General features: G+C 45.5%; 1 long non-coding RNA gene and 1 pseudogene across 4 annotated transcripts; one reads left to right on the top strand and one right to left on the bottom strand.

The window, feature by feature from the left end:
• Positions 1 to 12,584: 12,584 nt before the first annotated feature.
• LOC123135845 (receptor kinase-like protein Xa21) lies at positions 12,585 to 15,830 on the top strand (annotated as a pseudogene).
• Positions 13,919 to 17,477, bottom strand: LOC123135846 (uncharacterized). Of its 4 annotated transcripts, none has more exons than XR_006466278.1 (5): positions 16,754 to 17,477; positions 15,752 to 16,650; positions 15,484 to 15,592; positions 14,232 to 15,197; positions 13,919 to 14,159 (listed from the first exon to the last, which is right to left on the bottom strand). It is a non-coding gene; the product is annotated as an uncharacterized lncRNA (long non-coding RNA). The 4 variants fall into 4 exon arrangements; XR_006466276.1 differs by having other exon boundaries at positions 14,232 to 14,338; positions 14,480 to 15,592; positions 16,754 to 17,476; XR_006466277.1 differs by having other exon boundaries at positions 14,232 to 15,592; positions 15,752 to 15,828; positions 16,494 to 16,650; positions 16,754 to 17,476.
• Between the last annotated feature and the right edge of the window lie 802 nt (positions 17,478 to 18,279).

The raw sequence follows: 18,279 nt of genomic DNA, 5'->3' as shown, positions 1-18,279 counted from the left end.
GATTCGGTCCCGCCGAGATTGGTAAGTTGTGTGTAACAGTTAGATTTTGTGTGGAGGCTATATATACCCCTCCACCCATTCTTCATTCAAAGAGAGAGCCATCAGAACATGCCTACACTTCCAACATACATTTTCTGAGAGAGAACCACCTACACTTGTGTTGAGGTCAAGATATTCCATTCCTACCATATGAATCTTGATCTCTAGCCTTCCCCAAGTTGCTTTCCACTCAAATCTTCTTTCCACCAAATCCAAATCCTGTGAGAGAGAGTTGAGTGTTGGGGAGACTATCATTTGAAGCACAAGAGCAAGGAGTTCATCATCAACACACCATTTGTTACTTCTTGGAGAGTGGTGTCTCCTAGATTAGCTAGGTGTCACTTGGGAGCCTCCGACAAGATTGTGGAGTTGAACCAAGGAGTTTATAAGGGCAAGGAGATCACTTACTTCGTGCAGATCTACCCTATTGAGGCAAGTCCTTCGTGGGCGACGGCCATGGTGGGATAGACAAGGTTGCTTCTTCGTGGACCCTTCGTGGGTGGAGCCCTCCGTGGACTCACGCAGCCGTTACCCTTCGTGGGTTGAAGTCTCCATCAACGTGGATGTACGATAGCACCACCTAACAGAACCACGACAAAAACATCCGTATCTCCAATTGCGTTTGCCTTCTCATACTCATCCCATATACCTTCATATGCAATTGTTTTACATTCCACTGTTATACTCTTAGAATTGCATGTGTAGGTTGATTGCTTGACTTGTTGGGGAACGTTGCATAAAATAAAAAAAATTCCTACGTTCACCAAGACCAATCTATGAGTTCATCTAGCAACGAGAGAGGGGAGTGCATCTACATACCCTTGTAGATCGCGAGCGGAAGCGTTCAAGAGAACGGGGTTGAGGGAGTCGTACTCGTCGTGATCCAAATCACCGGAGATCCTAGCGTCGAACGGACGACACCTCCGCGTTCAACACACGTACAGTCAGTGTGACGTCTCCTCCTTCTTGATCCATCAAGGGGGAAGGAGAGGTTGATGAAGATCCAGCAGCACGACGGTGTGGTGGTGGATGCAGCAGGGTTCCGGCAGGGCTTCGCCAAACGACTACGGGAGGTGGAGGTGTAGCAAGGGGGAAGGGAAGCGCTAGGGGTCAGGGTGCGGCTGCCCTCCCACCCCCCTCTTTATATAGGGACCCCAGGGGGGTGCGCCGGCCCTAGGAGATGGGATCTCCTAGGGGGGCGGCGGCCAAAGGGGGGAGACTTGCCCCCAAGGCAAGTGGAGGTGCCCCCTCCCCTAGGGTTCCCAACCCTAGGCGCAGAGGGAGGCCCAGGGGGGGCACACCAGCCCACCAGGGGCTGGTTCCCCTCCCACTTCAGCCCATGGGGCCCTCCAAGATGGGTGGCCCCACCCGGTGGACCCCCGGGACCATTTCGGTGGTCCCGATACAATACCTGTGACCCCCAAAACTTTCCCGATGGCCGAAACTCGACTTCCCATATATAATTCTTTACCTCCGGACCATTCCGGAACTCCTCGTGACGTCCGGGATCTCATCCGGGACTCCGAACAACTTTCGGTTTGCTGCATACTAATATCTTTACAACCCTAGCATCACCGAACCTTAAGTGTGTAGACCCTACGGGTTCGGGAGACACGCAGACATGACCGAGACTGCTCTCCGGTCAATAACCAAAAGCAGGATCTGGACACCCATGTTGGCTCCCACTCCCACATGCTCCTCGATGATCTCATTGGATGAACCATGATGTCGAGGATTCAAGGAACCCCGTATACAATTCCCTTTGTCAACCGGTATGTTACTTGCCCGAGATTCAATCGTCGGTATCCCAATACCTCGTTCAATCTCGTTACCGGCAAGTCACTTTACTCGTACCGTAATGCATGATCCCGTGACCAGACACTTGGTCACTTTGAGCTCATTATGATGATGCATTACCGAGTGGGCCCAGTGATACCTCTCCGTCATACGGAGTGACAAATCCCAGTCTCGATCCGTGTCAACCCAACAGACACTTTCGGAGATACCCATAGTATACCTTTATAGTCACCCAGTTATGTTGTGACGTTTGGTACACCCAAAGCACTCCTACGGTATTCGGGAGTTACACGATCTCATGGTCTAAGGAAAAGATACTTGACATTGGAAAAACTCTAGCAAAACGAACTACACGATCTTGTGCTATGCTTAGGATTGGGTCTTGTCCATCACATCATTCTCCTAATGATGTGATCCCGTTATCAATGACATCCAATGTCCATAGTCAGGAAACCATGACTATCCGTTGATCAACGAGCTAGTCAACTAGAGGCTCACTAGGGACATATTGTGGTCTATGTATTCACACGTATATTACGATTTCCGAATAATACAATTATAGCATGAATAAAAGACAATTATCATGTACAAGGAAATATAATAATAATCCTTTTATTATAGCCTCTAGGGAATATTTCCAACAGTCTCCCACTTGCACTAGAGTCAATAATCTAGTTATATTGTGATGAATCGAACACCCATAGAGTTCTGGCGTTGATCATGTTTTGCTCGCGGAAGAGGTTTAGTCAATGAATCTCCGACATTCAGATCCGTATGTACTTTGCAAATATCTATGTCTCCATCTTGAACATTTTCACAGATGGAGTTGAAACGACGCTTGATGTGCCTGGTCTTCTTGTGAAACCTGTGCTCCTTGGCAAGGGCAATAGCTCCAATGTTGTCACAGAAGAGAGTGATTGGCCCCGACGCATTGGGTATGACTCCTAGGTCGGTGATGAACTCCTTCATCCATATTGCTTCATGCGCTGCCTCCGAGGCTGCCATCTACTCCGCTTCACATGTAGATCCCGCCACGACGCTCTGCTTGCAACTGCACCAGCTTACTGCTCCACGATTCAACATATACACGTAACCGGTTTGTGACTTAGAGTCATCCAGATCTGTGTCGAAGCTAGCGTCAACGTAACCCTTTACGACGAGCTGTTCGTCACCTCCATAGACGAGAAACATGTCCTTTGTCCTTTTCAGGTACTTCAGGATATTATTGACCGCTGTCCAGTGTTCCTTGCCGGGATTACTTTGGTACCTTCCTACCAAACTTACGACAAGGTTTACATCAGGTCTGGTACACAACATGGCATACATAATAGATCCTATGGTTGAGGCATAGGGGATGACACTCATCTCTTCTTTATCTTCTGCCATGGTCGGGCATTGAGCCGAGCTCAATCTCACACCTTGCAATACAGGCCAGAACCCTTTCTTGGACTGATCCATATTGAACTTCTTCAATATCTTATCAAGGTATGTGCTTTGTGAAAGACCTATGAGGCGTCTCGATCTATCCCTATAGATCTTGATGCCTAATATGTAAGCAGCTTCTCCAAGGTCCTTCATTGAAAAACACTTATTCAAGTAGGCCTTAATGTTGTCCAAAAGTTCTATATCATTTCCCATCAAAAGTATGTCATCTACATATAATATGAGAAATGCTACAGAGCTCCCATTCACTTTCTTGTAAACGCGGGCTTCTCCATAAGTCTGCATAAACCCAAACGCTCTGATCATCTCATCAAAGCGAATGTTCCAACTCCGAGATGCTTGCACCAGCCCATAAATGGATCGCTGCAGCTTGCATACCTTGTTAGCATTCTTAGGATCAACAAAACCTTCCGGCTGCATCATATACAGTTCTTCCTTAAGATATCCATTAAGGAATGCCGTTTTGACGTCCATCTGACATATCTCATAATCATAGTATGCGGCAATTGCGAACATGATTCAGACGGACTTCAGCTTCGCTACGGGAGAGAAAGTCTCATCATAGTCAACCCCTTGAACTTGCCGATAACCCTTAGCGACAAGTCGAGCTTTATAGATGGTAACATTACCATCCGCGTCCGTCTTCTTCTTAAAGATCCATTTGTTTTCTATCGCTCGCCGATCATCGGGCAAGTCTGTCAAAGTCCATACTTTGTTTTCATACATGGATTCTATCTCGGATTGCATGGCTTCAAGCCATTTGTTGGAATCTAGGCCCGCCATCACTTCTTCATAGTTCGAAGGTTCACCGTTGTCTAACAACATGATTTCCAGGACAGGGTTGCCATACCACTCTGGTGTGGAACGTGTCCTTGTGGACCTACGAAGTTCAGTAGCAACTTGATCCGAAGTACCTTGATCATCATCATTAATTTCCTCTCCAGTCGGTGTAGGAACCACAGGAGCATTTTCCTAAGCTGCACTACTTTCCGGTTCAAGAGGCAGTACTTCATCGAGTTCTACTTTCCTCCCACTTACTCCTTTCGAGAGAAACTCTTTTTCCAGAAAGGATCTGTTCTTGGCAACAAAGATCTTGCCTTCGGATCTAAGGTAGAAGGTATACCCAATGGTTTCCTTAGGGTATCCTATGAAGACGCATTTTTTCAACTTGGGTTCGAGCTTTTCAGGTTGAAGTTTCTTGACATAAGCATCGCATCCCCAAACTTATAGAAACGACAGCTTAGGTTTCTTCCCAAACCATAATTCATACGGTGTCGTCTCAACGGATTTAGACGGATCCCTATTTAAAGTGAATGTAGTTGTCTCTAGAGCGTATCCCCAAAATGATAGCGGTAAATCGGTAAGAGACATCATAGATCGCACCATATCCAATAGAGTGCGATTACGATGTTCGGACACACCGTTACGCTGAGGTGTTCCAGGCGGCCTGAGTTGTGAAACGATTCCACATTTTCTTAAGTGCGTACCAAATTCGTGACTTCAATATTTTCCTCCACGATCTGATCATAAGAATTTTATTTTTCGGTCACGTTGATTCTCTACTTCATTCTGAAATTCCTTGAACTTTTCAAAGGTCTCAGACTTGTGTTTCATTAAGTAGACATACCCATATCTACTTAAGTCATCAGTGAGAGTGAGAACATAACGATATCCTCCGCGAGCCTCAACGCTCATTGGACCACACACATCAGTATGTATGATTTCCAATAAGTTGGTTGCTCGCTCCATTGTTCCGGAGAACGGAGTCTTGGTCATTTTGGCCATGAGGCATGGTTCGCATGTGTCAAATGATTCATAATCGAGAGACTCTAAAAGTCCATCAGCATGGAGCTTCTTCATGCGCTTGACACCAATGTGACCAAGGCAGCAGTGCCACAAGTATGTGGGACTATCATTATCAACTTTACATCTTTTGGTATTCACACTATGAATATGTGTAACATTACGTTCGAGATTCATTAAGAATAAACCATTGACCATTGGGGCATGACCATAAAACATATCTCTCATATAAATAGAACAACCATTATTCTCGGATTTAAATGAGTAGCCATCTCGTATTAAACGAGATACAGATACAATGTTCATGCTCAAACTTGGCACTAAATAACAATTATTGAGGTTTAAAACTAATCCCGTAGGTAAATGTAGAGGTAGCGTGCCGACGGCGATCACATCGACCTTGGAACCATTCCCGACGCGCATCGTCACCTCGTCCTTCGCCAGTCTCCGCTTATTCCGCAGCTCCTGCTGTGAGTTACAAATATGAGCAACGGCACCGGTATGAAATACCCAGGAGTTACTGCGAGTACTGGTAAGGTACACATCAATTACATATATATCACATATACCTTTAGTGTTGCCGGCCTTCTTGTCCGCTAAGTATTTGGGGCAGTTCCGCTTCCAGTGACCCTTCCCTTTGTAATAAAAGCACTCAGTCTCAGGCTTGGGTCCCTTCTTTGACTTCTTCCCGGCAACTGGCTTACCGGGTGCGGCAACATCCTTGCCGTCCTTCTTGAAGTTCTTCTTACCCTTGCCCTTGTTGAACTTGGTGGTTTTATTGACCATCAACACTTGATGTTCTTTCTTGATTTCTATCTCTGCCGACTTCAGCATTGAAAATACTTCAGGAATAGTTTTCACCATCCCCCGCATATTGTAGTTCATCACAAAGCTCTTGTAGCTCGGTGGGAGCGACTGAAGGATTCTGTTAATGACCGCCTCGTCCGGGAGGTTAATATCCAGCTGGGACAGGCGGTTGTGCAACCCAGACATTTTGAGTATGTGCTCACTGACAGAACTATTTTCCTCCATCTTACAACTATAGAACTTCAAAGTGGTCGGACCCTTCCCCAGACCCTGCGCAAGCGGGAGCTACATGCACTAGGGCTGCCTCTTTTTTTTACAACTATAGAACTTGTCGGAGACTTCATATCTCTCGACCCGGGCATGAGCTTGGAAAACCATTTTCAGCTCCTCGAACATCTCATATGCTCCGTGTTGCTCAAAATTCTTTTGGAGCCCTGGTTCTAAGCTGTAAAGCATGCTGCATTGAACGAGGGAGTAATCATCAGCACGTGACTACCAAGCGTTCATAACGTCTTGGTTCTCTAGGATGGGTGCTTCACCTAGCGGTCCTTCTAGGACATATGCTTTCTTGGCAGCTATGAGGATGATCCTCAGGTTCCGGACCCAGTCCGTATAGCTGCTGCCATCATCTTTCAGCTTGGTTTTCTCTAGGAACGCGTTGAAGTTCATGTTGACATGAGCGTTGGCCATTTGATCTACAAGACATATTTTGCAAAGATTTTAGCCTAAGTTCATGATAATTAAGTTCATCTAATCAAATTATTTAATGAACTCCCACTCAAATTAGACATCCCTCTAGTCATCTAAGTGTTACATGATCCGAGTCGACTAGGCGTGTCCGATCATCACGTGAGACGGACTAGTCATCATCGGTGAACATCTCCATGTTGATCGTATCTTCCATACGACTCATGTTCGACCTTTCGGTCTCTGTATTCTGAGGCCATGTCTGTACATGCTAGGCTCGTCAAGTTAACCTAAGTGTTTTGCATGTGTAAAATTGTCTTACACCCGTTGTATGTGAACGTAGGAATCTATCACACCTGATCATCACGTGGTGCTTCGAAACGACGAACTTTAGCAACGACGCACAGTTAGGGGGAACACTTTCTTGAAATTATTATGAGGGATCATCTTATTTACTACCATCGTTCTAAGTAAACAAGATGCATAAACATAATAAACATCACATGCAATTAAATAGTAGTGACATGATATGGCCAATATCATATAGCTCCTTTGATCTCCATCTTTGGGGCTCCATTATCATCTTCGTCACCGGCATGACACCATGATCTCCATCATCATGATCTCCATCATCGTGTCTCCATGAAGTTGCTCGCCAACTATTACTTCTACTACCATGGCTAACGGTTTAGCAATAAAGTAAAGTAATTACATGGCGTTAAATCATTGACACGCAGGTCATACAATAATTAAGACAACTCCTATGGCTCCTGCCGGTTGTCATACTCATCGACATGCAAGTCGTGATTCCTATTAGAAGAACATGATCTCATACATCACAATATATCATTCATCATCCATCACAACTTTTGGCCATATCACATCACAAAGCAATTGCTGCAAAAACAAGTTAGACCTCCTCTAATTGTTGTTGCATCTTTTACGTGGCTGCAATAGGGTTCTAGCAAGAACGTTTTCTTACCTATGAATAACCACAACGTGATTTGTCAACTTCTATTTACCCTTCATAAGGACCCTTTTCATCGAATCCGCTCCAACTAAAGTGGGAGAGACAGACACCCGCTAGCCACCTTATGCAACTAGTGCATGCCAGTCGGTGGAACCTGTCTCACGTAAGCGTACGTGTAAGGTCGGTCAGGGCCGCTTCATCCCACAATACCGCTGAAGCAAAATAAGACTAGTAGTGGCAAGAAAGTTGACAACATCTACGCCCACAACAGATTTGTGTTCTACTCGTGCAATAGAGAACTACGCATAGACCTAGCTCATGATGCCACTGTTGGGGAACGTTGCATAAAATAAAAAAAAATCCTACGTTCACCAAGATCAATCTATGAGTTCATCTAGCAACGAGAGAGGGGAGTGCATCTACATGCCCTTGTAGATCGCGAGCGGAAGCGTTCAAGAGAACGGGGTTGAGGGAGTCGTACTCGTCGTGATCCAAATCACCAGAGATCCTAGCGCCGAACGGATGGCACCTCCGCGTTCAACACACGTACGGTCAGCGTGACGTCTCCTCCTTCTTGATCCAGCAAGGGGGAAGGAGAGGTTGATGAAGATCCAGCAGCACGACGGCGTGGTGGTGGATGCAGCAGGGTTCTGGCAGGGCTTCGCCAAGCGACTACGGGAGGTGGAGGTGTAGCAAGGGGGAAGGGAGGCGCCAGGGGTCAGGGTGCGGCTGCCCTCCCACCCCCCCTCTTTATATAGGGACCCCAGGGGGGTGCGCCGGCCCTAGGAGATGGGATCTCCTAGGGGGGCGGCGGCCAAATGGGGGAGACTTTCCCCCCAAGGCAAGTGGAGGCGCCCCTAGGGTTCCCAACCCTAGGCGCAGAGGGGGGCCCAGGGGGGGCGCACCAACCCACCAGCGGCTGGTTCCCCTCCCACTTCAGCCCATGGGGCCCTCCAGGATGGGTGGCCCCACCCGGTGGACCCCCGGGACCCTTCCGGTGGTCCCGGTACAATACCGGTGACCCTCGAAACTTTTCCGATGGCCGAAACTCGACTTCCCATATATAATTCTTTACCTCCGGACCATTCCGGAACTCCTCATGACATCCGGGATCTCATTCGGGACTCCGAACAACTTTCGGTTTGCTGCATACTAATATCTTTACAACCCTAGCGTCACCGAACCTTAAGTGTGTAGACCCTACGGGTTCGGGAGACACGCAGACATGAGCGAGACTGCTCTCCGGTCAATAACCAATAGCGGGATCTGGATACCCATGTTGGCTCCCACATGCTCCTCGATGATCTCATCGGATGAACCACGACGTCGAGGATTCAAGCAACCCCGTATACAATTCCCTTTGTCAACCGGTATGTTACTTGCCCGAGATTCGATTCGGTATCCCAATACCTCGTTCAATCTCGTTACCGGCAAGTCACTTTACTCGTACCGTAATGCATGATCCCGTGACCAGACACTTGGTCACTTTGAGCTCATTATGATGATGCATTACCGAGTGGGCCCAGTGATACCTCTCCGTCATACGGAGTGACAAATCCCAGTCTCGATCCGTATCAACCCAACAGACACTTTCGGAGATACCCGTAGTATACCTTTATAGTCACCCAGTTATGTTGTGACGTTTGGTACACCCAAAGCACTCCTACGGTATCCGGGAGTTACACGATCTCATGGTCTAAGGAAAAGATACTTGACATTGGAAAAGCTCTAGCAAAACGAACTACACGATCTTGTGCTATGCTTAGGATTGGGTCTTGTCCATCACATCGTTCTCCTAATAATGCGATCTCGTTATCAATGACATCCAATGTCCATAGTCAGGAAACCATGACTATCCGTTGATCAACGAGCTAGTCAACTAGAGGTTCACTAGGGACATATTATGGTCTATGTATTCACACGTGTATTACGATTTCCGGATAATACAATTATAGCATGAATAAAAGATAATTATCATGTACAAGGAAATATAATAATAATCCTTTTATTATTGCCTCTAGGGCATATTTCCAACATGACTTGTGCTAAGTTGCTAAAATCTGCCAAAACTAAAATTGGGAAAAGGCAAGTTTTTTATTTGGTCAAGTAGTCTAATCATTCGCCCTCTAGACATACTTTCTATTCTACACCCGCTGTATCTCTCGGTGGCCGAAGACTGCAATCATCTGTTTTTATTTTGCCGATTCACACAGCAGGTTTGGTCCAGGTTCAGAGACTGGACGCGGGCTCAGTTCTCGATCCCTGATGATCACTTTGACAGCTCTGAATCGCGGTGGATCAATACTCGAAAGGAAATTCCCAAATCAGCTCGAAGAAACTTTGACACCATCACCATTCTGATCCACTAGAGAATTTGGAAAGAACGAAACGCGGGTTTTTTTTAGCATGTGGGCAGCAATGTGGACAGGGTGATGGAGCTGATCAGAGAAGATATTGTTGTCTGGAGATCTGCCGGTTGTGTAGGCGATGTGTACTGATGTTTTTTTGATTTTCCGTTGGGCCCTTGCTGGGTTCCAGTTTAGGTTGTTTCTTCTTTGTTCTGAGCTTCGACTCTGCCGATAGACAGCTCTAGATCGCCTAGACCATCGATCGCTGTTGTACTCTCTTTCTTTCTAATAAAGTTCGGCCGATGGCCCTTCGACAAACCAAGCAGGCCTAACTATATAATACTCCCTTCATTCCAAAATAAGTGTCTCAACTTTAGTATATAACTTTGTACACTTATTTTGGGATGGAGGAAGTACTAAAGCTAGCTAGTTAGTGTTCATACGTACGGTGCTACTATCTGAATTAGCGTTGCCATAAGTATTTCTGAGCAAGGCGAAAGTGCTCTTTTGATCCCGAGCTCATATGCTCCCGCATGAACAGTAAAATCGAAAAAATAATAATTTTTTTCAAAAAATCTGTTTTTTTGTGATGAACATTGATAAATGTTCTAACTGCGTGTAAAATTTCAGGTCGAAATGACATTTGTGGAAGTCTGGGCAAAAATAACAAAATCGATGCTCCAAAATGCTTCCAACAATAGTCTTTTTGGACCATCGATTTTATCTTTTTTGCAGACCTCAAGTCATTTCAACCTAAAATTTGGCACACACTTAGAAAATTTATCAATGTTCATCACAAAAAAAACAGATTTTTTTTGAATTTTTTAACTATTTTTTCCCATTTTACTGTTCATGCGAGAGCATATGAGCTCGGGATCAAATACTCCATGTCCTGAGCAAGGCCCTTACAGCCTGTATATGGCACTGCTAGCTATATTAGTTAGTATCAACAATTAATGTATGACGGTGAAAGAAATGAACTGAAATTTTTTCGATAAAAGGAATACATTAATATTGCGAAGATATATATTACACCCAGCCTCTGCAACAACGTAATACCCTAATGGCATTGCAGATGCACACAACCAAAAAAAGAAAAGAAAAAGAAGCTAAAAAAAGAAAAGCCCCGCTACAGAATTCTAGTCCATGCAGCAACAATACAACCATCACCAAAACAACACCTGAAGTCCAAGTTCTCCAAAAGTGATGCATCAAAGAAGGAAACAATGCACAAGCGCCGGCGTACCCGATCATAGATCTTGGATTTTCGCCCCGAAGATAGTCCCCGCTCTCAAAACAATGTCTTCAACAAGACCATTGCCAGGCACAACCAATCAAGGCCAGACCTTGGATTTTCACCCTGAGAGATAAAACTTTGAACTGCACATGTGCTGCCGCCCCACTTACATACCGCTGCTACAAAATCCGAAACTCCAAGCAAGTTCCTCATCGCCACAAAGGCTCCAATCACCGTTACTAGTCCTCCGATCTCAGCTTCCATGACATTCTCCGCCTCTGACTTCACCATGGAACTAAACATATCCCATGATGCCAACAGATAGCAGAGCTTCACACCGCTCCCTGCTTAACACGGAGAACCAGTGGGCACGACCGAATCCCACCCGATCCAGCAATCTCCAGGCATAACGCGTCCATAGGAGTTCGCCAACGGAGCCTTCTGGAACCCGACACTCCGACCAGATCAAGAAAGACAGGCGTCAGGCAGATCTTCATCTTGTCACTTGAGGAACCCTAGGACCGTCTCCTTAAATCAGGCCGAGCCTGCAGCCCCCAGGCCGCCGCGGCACCGCGGATCAGATCGGGGCGGTGCACGGATCTGGCGCCGCATTGGGAGCAGCAAGGGTGCCGGGAAAGGGCGCCTCGCGGGTAGCCAATAGCGCGTCGCCGCGCATGGAGCAGGCCACGCAAACGCCATGGCCGGCCGCTGCCTCGGCCTTGAATCTGAGGTGAAAACGCCGCGCCGCGAGAGAGAGCTCGCCCCGCCGCCGCCGTTCGCGGCACGGGCCTAGCCCGGTCGCCTCCTCCGACGACGGCGTGTGGAGGATGGAGGGGAGGGGCTTGAGGTGGCCGGCGGCTGAAATGAAATGAATGATGCAAATCCCTCTACTCATTACTGAATGTAACTATTGCAAGTCTCAAAAAAAGAATGTAACTATTTCAAAAACAGCAGCCAGCCAGCCAAACCGATCGATATACATTCAGAGATTCAGTGAGAGCAATTTGATTTGGAAACTAAACAAGAGATCCCTCTTCTGATTACTCCTAATTAAACTTGTCTGTTTAGCATTCATTATACAAAGACAACATCACTCTTGATTACTAACATAATACTCCCTCCATCACAAAATAAGTGTCTCAATCTTAATGCAACTTTGTACTAAAATTAGTACAAACATTTATTTTGGGACGAAGGGAGTATATAGAGTTGAGACGATTGACATGTCTAGCTCACCGACTTGCCACATTATTAATTCCTCTATTTAGCTGACGCATCTAAAGACAGGTTTGAGGTCTCCAAGTCGTCAAAACAAGACAAACTCTACATTAATTACTGTTAGTTGGGAAGTGAGAGCAACTTGCTGTACATCTTAGAATATTAGCAATCAAGCGAGCCCAGAAGCATATACAGAGCAGAGCAGGCTACTACTACTTGCCAACCAAACCAAGCAATGGCACTGGGAGTCATGAGTTTGCTATGCTCATTCCTGGCCGTCCTGTCGATCGCCATGACGGCGACCGCTGGCGACGAGGCCGCGCTGCTTGCTTTCAAAGCGCACCTCAGCAATGGTGGCTTGCTGGCCTCTTGGAACAGCAGCGCCGGCTTCTGCAGCTGGAAAGGCGTGACGTGCAGCCACCGAAGGCCAGCGCGGGTGGTGGCGCTGAGATTGAACGCCACCGGGCTCACTGGGCCACTCTCCCCGGCCATCGGGAACCTCACGTTCCTGCGGACTCTCGACCTGGGCACCAACTCGCTCCACGGGGACATTCCGGCGAGCCTCGGCCGCCTCCGCCGCCTGCAGGAGCTCTACTTGGGAGAAAACTCCTTCTCCGGCACATTACCAGTCAACCTGAGCTCCTGCACCAGCATGACCAATATGGGACTGTACAACACCAAGCTAAGCGGGCGCATCCCGGCTGAGCTCGGCGAGAAGCTCACAGCCCTGGTAGCGATCTCGCTGAGAAACAACAGCTTCACAGGGCCCATCCCAGCGTCACTAGCCAATTTGTCCCGTCTACAAGTCCTGGACCTCTCCAATAACCAGCTCGTTGGCTCGATTCCACCAGGGCTTGGCAGCATCCAGAGCATGCGTTTTTTCAATCTCTTTGGAAACAACCTCTCCGGTATGCTTCCACCTTCTCTCTACAATTGGTCGTTGATGGGAGCATTTGAAGTAGGGTATAATAAGTTGCACGGAAACATTCCGGATGATATTGGTAGCAAGTTCCCCAAGTTGTATTATTTTGGCTTGGGTCATAATCAATTCACAGGAACCATCCCTTCCTCAATATCCAACATATCTTCCCTTGAAACAATTGGCCTCTACCATAATGGATTTAGTGGGTACGTGCCTCCCACATTGGGGAAGCTGGGAGCTCTCCAGACACTGTACTTTGCTGACAATAAGCTTGAAGCGGATGACAATGATGGGTGGGAATTCATCACTTCTTTGGCAAACTGCAGCAAACTGAAGACGTTGGAACTCAGCATCAATTCTTTTGGAGGACAACTACCTGGTCCAATTGTGAACCTCTCAACGACCCTCCGGTTCTTGCAGGTAATGAACAATAGGATCTTTGGGAGTATCCCTGCAGACATTGGCAATCTGGTTGGTCTGGAAGTACTTGGATAGCACATACTTTGATATCCGGAGTGATTCCAGAGACCGTCGGTAAGCTAGAGAACTTGGTCGCTCTAGGCTTGTACAACAATAGCTTGTCTGGGCTCATACCGTCATCGCTAGGAAACCTTTCCCAGTTAAATAGGCTTTATGCATATTATGGCAACTTGGAGGGGTCAATTCCGGCAAGCCTGGGAGAGTTGAAAAACCTCTTTGTACTTGATTTGTCAAAGAATTACCACCTTAACGGTTCAATACCCACAGAGATTTTTAAATTACCCGGCCTCTCTTGGTATTTGGACTTGTCACACAATTCCCTTTCTGGTCCCCTTCCTAATGAAGTTGGTCGTTTGACAGATCTTAACCGACTGACTCTATCAGGAAACCAGTTGTTTGGCAAGATACCTGATAGTATTCAGAACTGCTTAGTGTTGGAATGGCTATCATTAGACAACAATTTGTTTGAGGGAAGCATACCTCTGTCACTGAGAAATATAAAGGGGCTCAGAGTATTGAACCTGACCATGAATAAGCTCTCTGGTAATATTCCTGATGCTCTTGGCCATATTGGAAGCCTGGAAGAACTATACATAGCACACAACAGCTTATCAGGGTCAATCCCATCAGTTCTACAGAATTTGACATCATTGTCTGTACTGGATATATCCTTCAATAATTTGCAAGGTGAGGTGCCAGATGAAGGTGTTTTCAGAAACATCACTTACTTAGTAGTTGCTGGGAATATTAATTTGTGTGGTGGTACACCTCAACTTCACTTGGCTCCATGCCCCACAAGCCCCTCAAGCAAGAACAGAAAAAGGATGCCAAAGTCTCTTGTAATTTCTCTAGCAACAGCCGGAGCAATCTTGCTGTCACTTTTAGTTATTCTTCTTCTTTGGATATTTTGCAAGAAGCTCAAACCAAGCCAGAAGACATTAGCACACAATTCAATTGTTGATGACCATTACAAGAGAATCCCATATCATGCATTATTGAGGGGAACTAATGAATTTTCAATAGCCAACTTGCTTGGGAGAGGAAGTTATGGTGCGGTTTATAAGTGTGTTTTGGACACTGAAGATAGAACATTGGCTGTCAAGGTATTTAATCTTGGTCAATCTAGGTATTCCAAGAGTTTTGAGGTTGAATGTGAGGCCATGAGAAGGATACGACACCGTTGTCTGATTAAGATCATTACTTCCTGTTCGAGCGTCAACCACCAAGGTCAAGAGTTCAAGGCATTGGTTTTTGAGTTCATGCCCAATGGTAACTTGGATGGTTGGCTTCATCCAAAATCTCAAGAACCGACCACAAACAACACGCTTAGCCTTGCCCAGAGGCTCGATATTGCTGCTGATATTGTGGACGCAATAGAATATCTGCACAACTACTGTCAACCATTGGTAATCCATTGCGATCTTAAGCCAAGCAACATTCTTCTTGCTGGAGACATGAGTGCACGAGTTGGTGACTTTGGCATATCAAGGATCCTTCAAGAAAATACAAGCGAGGGGATGCAAACTTCATATGGCTCAACTGGAATTAGAGGTTTCATAGGCTATGTTGCTCCAGGTGACCGAAACTATTCTAATTTTATATTTTCCTTTTCACTCGAATATGGCATGCTAACCAGAAAGCTTTGCATAATTGTAGAGTATGGAGAAGGCTCTGCGGCCTCAACGGCTGGTGATATTTATAGCCTTGGCATATTGCTGCTTGAGATGTTTACCGGAAGGAGCCCAACAGAAGGCACATTCGGAGATTCATTGGATCTGCATAAGTTTGCTGAGGATGCTCTTCCAGATAGAACCTTGGAGATAGCTGACCCAACAATGTGGCTGCACAGCGGACAACATGATAACAGTACAAGTATTAGAATCCAGGAGTTGTTGGTTTCAGTCTTCAAGCTTGGCATATTCTGCTCAAAGCAACAACCTCGAGACCGAGCACTAACGAGAGATGCAGCGGAAGAGATGCATGCAATCAGAGATGCGTACCTCAAATTTATAGGGGGGCATGGAGCAGAAAAAGAAGCCTCGACTCGAGAAATCCAGAATAGCCTTGAATAAACAAACTATGTAACGTTTCAGTTAGTAATTGTCCTTAGAGTGATGATGCTTTACAACTGTATCGAATAAATGGAGAGCCATGGTGATTTGCAACAGTAGCACTAGAGCTTGTTCTGTAGAGGTCCAGAAAGGGAACAGTGTAATTGTTTTTCTATTCTCAAAACTGTGCACATGCAGGCAACATTACTTCATGCTTCAGGTAAACCAGTGGACCTACAGTTCTAGAGGGTTTCAGAAGTTCCTCTTTTTTCTTATTAGAAAAACAATCCGATTTTATTTGTTTATGTAGCTAAAAAAAATTCATCGGATCAGGTTAAGAACACTAAAATAAACAGACATATATAACTTTTTTTGTGAACAAGCTTCCTTCCTTCATTAATCAGTAGTCAACATTAACAAGAAGGCTAAGAACCAAGCTAATTGAAGCGCACGCCTTGGCTTATTAAAAAGAAAGGGGGGTTTGAAAACGCAGATGCAATTTGGCAGGGCCTGAGCCCACATGGTTATATGCCTGCCTCGGATCCTCACACAAGTCAACAAAGAAGCTAACTAAATTGCAATGTATTGCGGAGATCTCATATTCATATCACCAAGGCAAGTGTGTCTAGACTGGTTACTGTCACTGGATATCTTTGTCAAAACCATCAACAAGACTCTCGTAGGTGCATACATAAAGATAGAATGCGGGAGTGCTTGGTTTCTGTGCTGAGGCTCAAAGACACTGCCTCCAAAGCGGGCGTTGATAAGAGCTGCGACGGCAGAGATGCGTGCCTCCTGTTTGCCGGAGCATGGAGTCTTGTTGACATTCGAGCTGGAGTGATATGACCCTGCAACAAATACAAGCCACTTCAGTTAGCAAGCATTTGTTTTCTTTGCAACCTATATTAGATATAAGCCCAGTGTTGTGCAATGGCAGTTTTCAGCAATTACATTGGGTTCTTAAAACTTCAAAAGATCCGATAAATCGCATCCTCAACCTCCAGTAATGCAGCAAGTTTGTTGCCCAGTGTTGTGCAATGGCAGTTTTCAGCAATTACATGAATGAATTTGTCAGTCCAAGCAAATTAGTGGTCAGTCAGACTGTATATTGATTTGTACACAAGGAAAATCATAAGGGATAGTAGGCGGTAGCAACAGCAGAAATAGAAAATTCCCTGGTAAATGTTTTACATACCTAGTAACAAATTAGTAATGTGAACACCAAAAAAAGTGGAATCATAGACTAGAAACGAATCAGTATCATCCATTGATTCAGAGAACAAAAGCAGCAGCAGCAGCAGCAGCAGGAGTAGGAGGTAACATCCAGCAAATTAACCAGCGCAGGAGATGAAACTAACAGGCAGCGCAGCACGACCTTACCTACCTACCTACCCAAGAGGATGAGGATGCCAACTTTTTGTGGATCTGGAAAGCTGGCGGCGAAGAGGGGCAGGGTCGCCGGCAGGAGGCCTACCTACCATGGTTACCCAGACCATTGCCCATTGATTTTAGGGCCGGTTCCCGGAGGAGAGAGGAAAGCGCCATGGCCATTGGAGGCCGGCGACGGCGACGGAGGGGAGGAAGAAGACGTTTCGGGGAACATGCTAGATTACGTATTTGAGCGGGGTTACTAGAACAGAGAATACGTATTAGTGGTCGGCTCACGGATCGCAGAGACGTGCGTTTTGTGGCAGGGCAGGTTACCTTCAGTTCAGAGCGCCCTACAGTTTTTTTTTAGTATATATGGGAATTTCTTTATTGCAAGCTGACAATTTTTTATAGCAGGAAAATTGGTGTTTTTGGTTTGCTTGGTCCGGTCTTTTCGGTCTTCCATAATTGGCGACTAAAATTATTCTGGTTTTCCATTATTCGGTCTTTGGTCTTTGTGTAGGACAGTGTTTGGTCCCGACCAAATATATCTAATTTCATGCTACAAGTCAGATTCATGTACTAGTATATTATAGTACAGGTGTATGCAAGCAGAATTCAGACAAAAGGTATAGTAACAGGCGTGTGCAACCAAAATTCTGAACTAAATAGGGAATACAAGGCACCTCACTGGGATGATAGATCTCCCACAACATGTGGGGTAGCATCGCACCTAACCAGTGGAGCTAGCAAGCATTTGTGATGAAAATGGAACTCCCAAACTCAAGAACTAAATACATAGCAGAATCTGGACAGTTTTTGTTTTTTCAACATTTCCTGGAGATTGTGAACAATTTTTTAAAAAAGCAAAGCATGTTTGAAATCCGACAATTTTTTGAACAACTCAAACAAATTTTGAAACTTCATTTTTTGTTTTGTAAGTGTGGTTTTTTTATAGAAACAAAGTTTGAAAGTCCTGAACATTTTTCTGGAAAACGTGAACATTTTCTGAATTTTGAGAACAAAATTTGATAATGGCAACATTTTTAGAAATTTTGAACAATTTTGCAAAAGTATGAACAATTTTTAAAATTACTAAAAAAATTCAA

The sequence above is a fragment of the Triticum aestivum genome, chromosome 6B, assembly GCF_018294505.1.
Source record: "Triticum aestivum cultivar Chinese Spring chromosome 6B, IWGSC CS RefSeq v2.1, whole genome shotgun sequence".
NCBI classification, from domain to species: Eukaryota; Viridiplantae; Streptophyta; class Magnoliopsida; order Poales; family Poaceae; genus Triticum; species Triticum aestivum.
The sequence above is the reverse complement of the archived record's forward strand: the minus strand, read 5'-3'. Positions and strand labels throughout refer to the sequence as shown.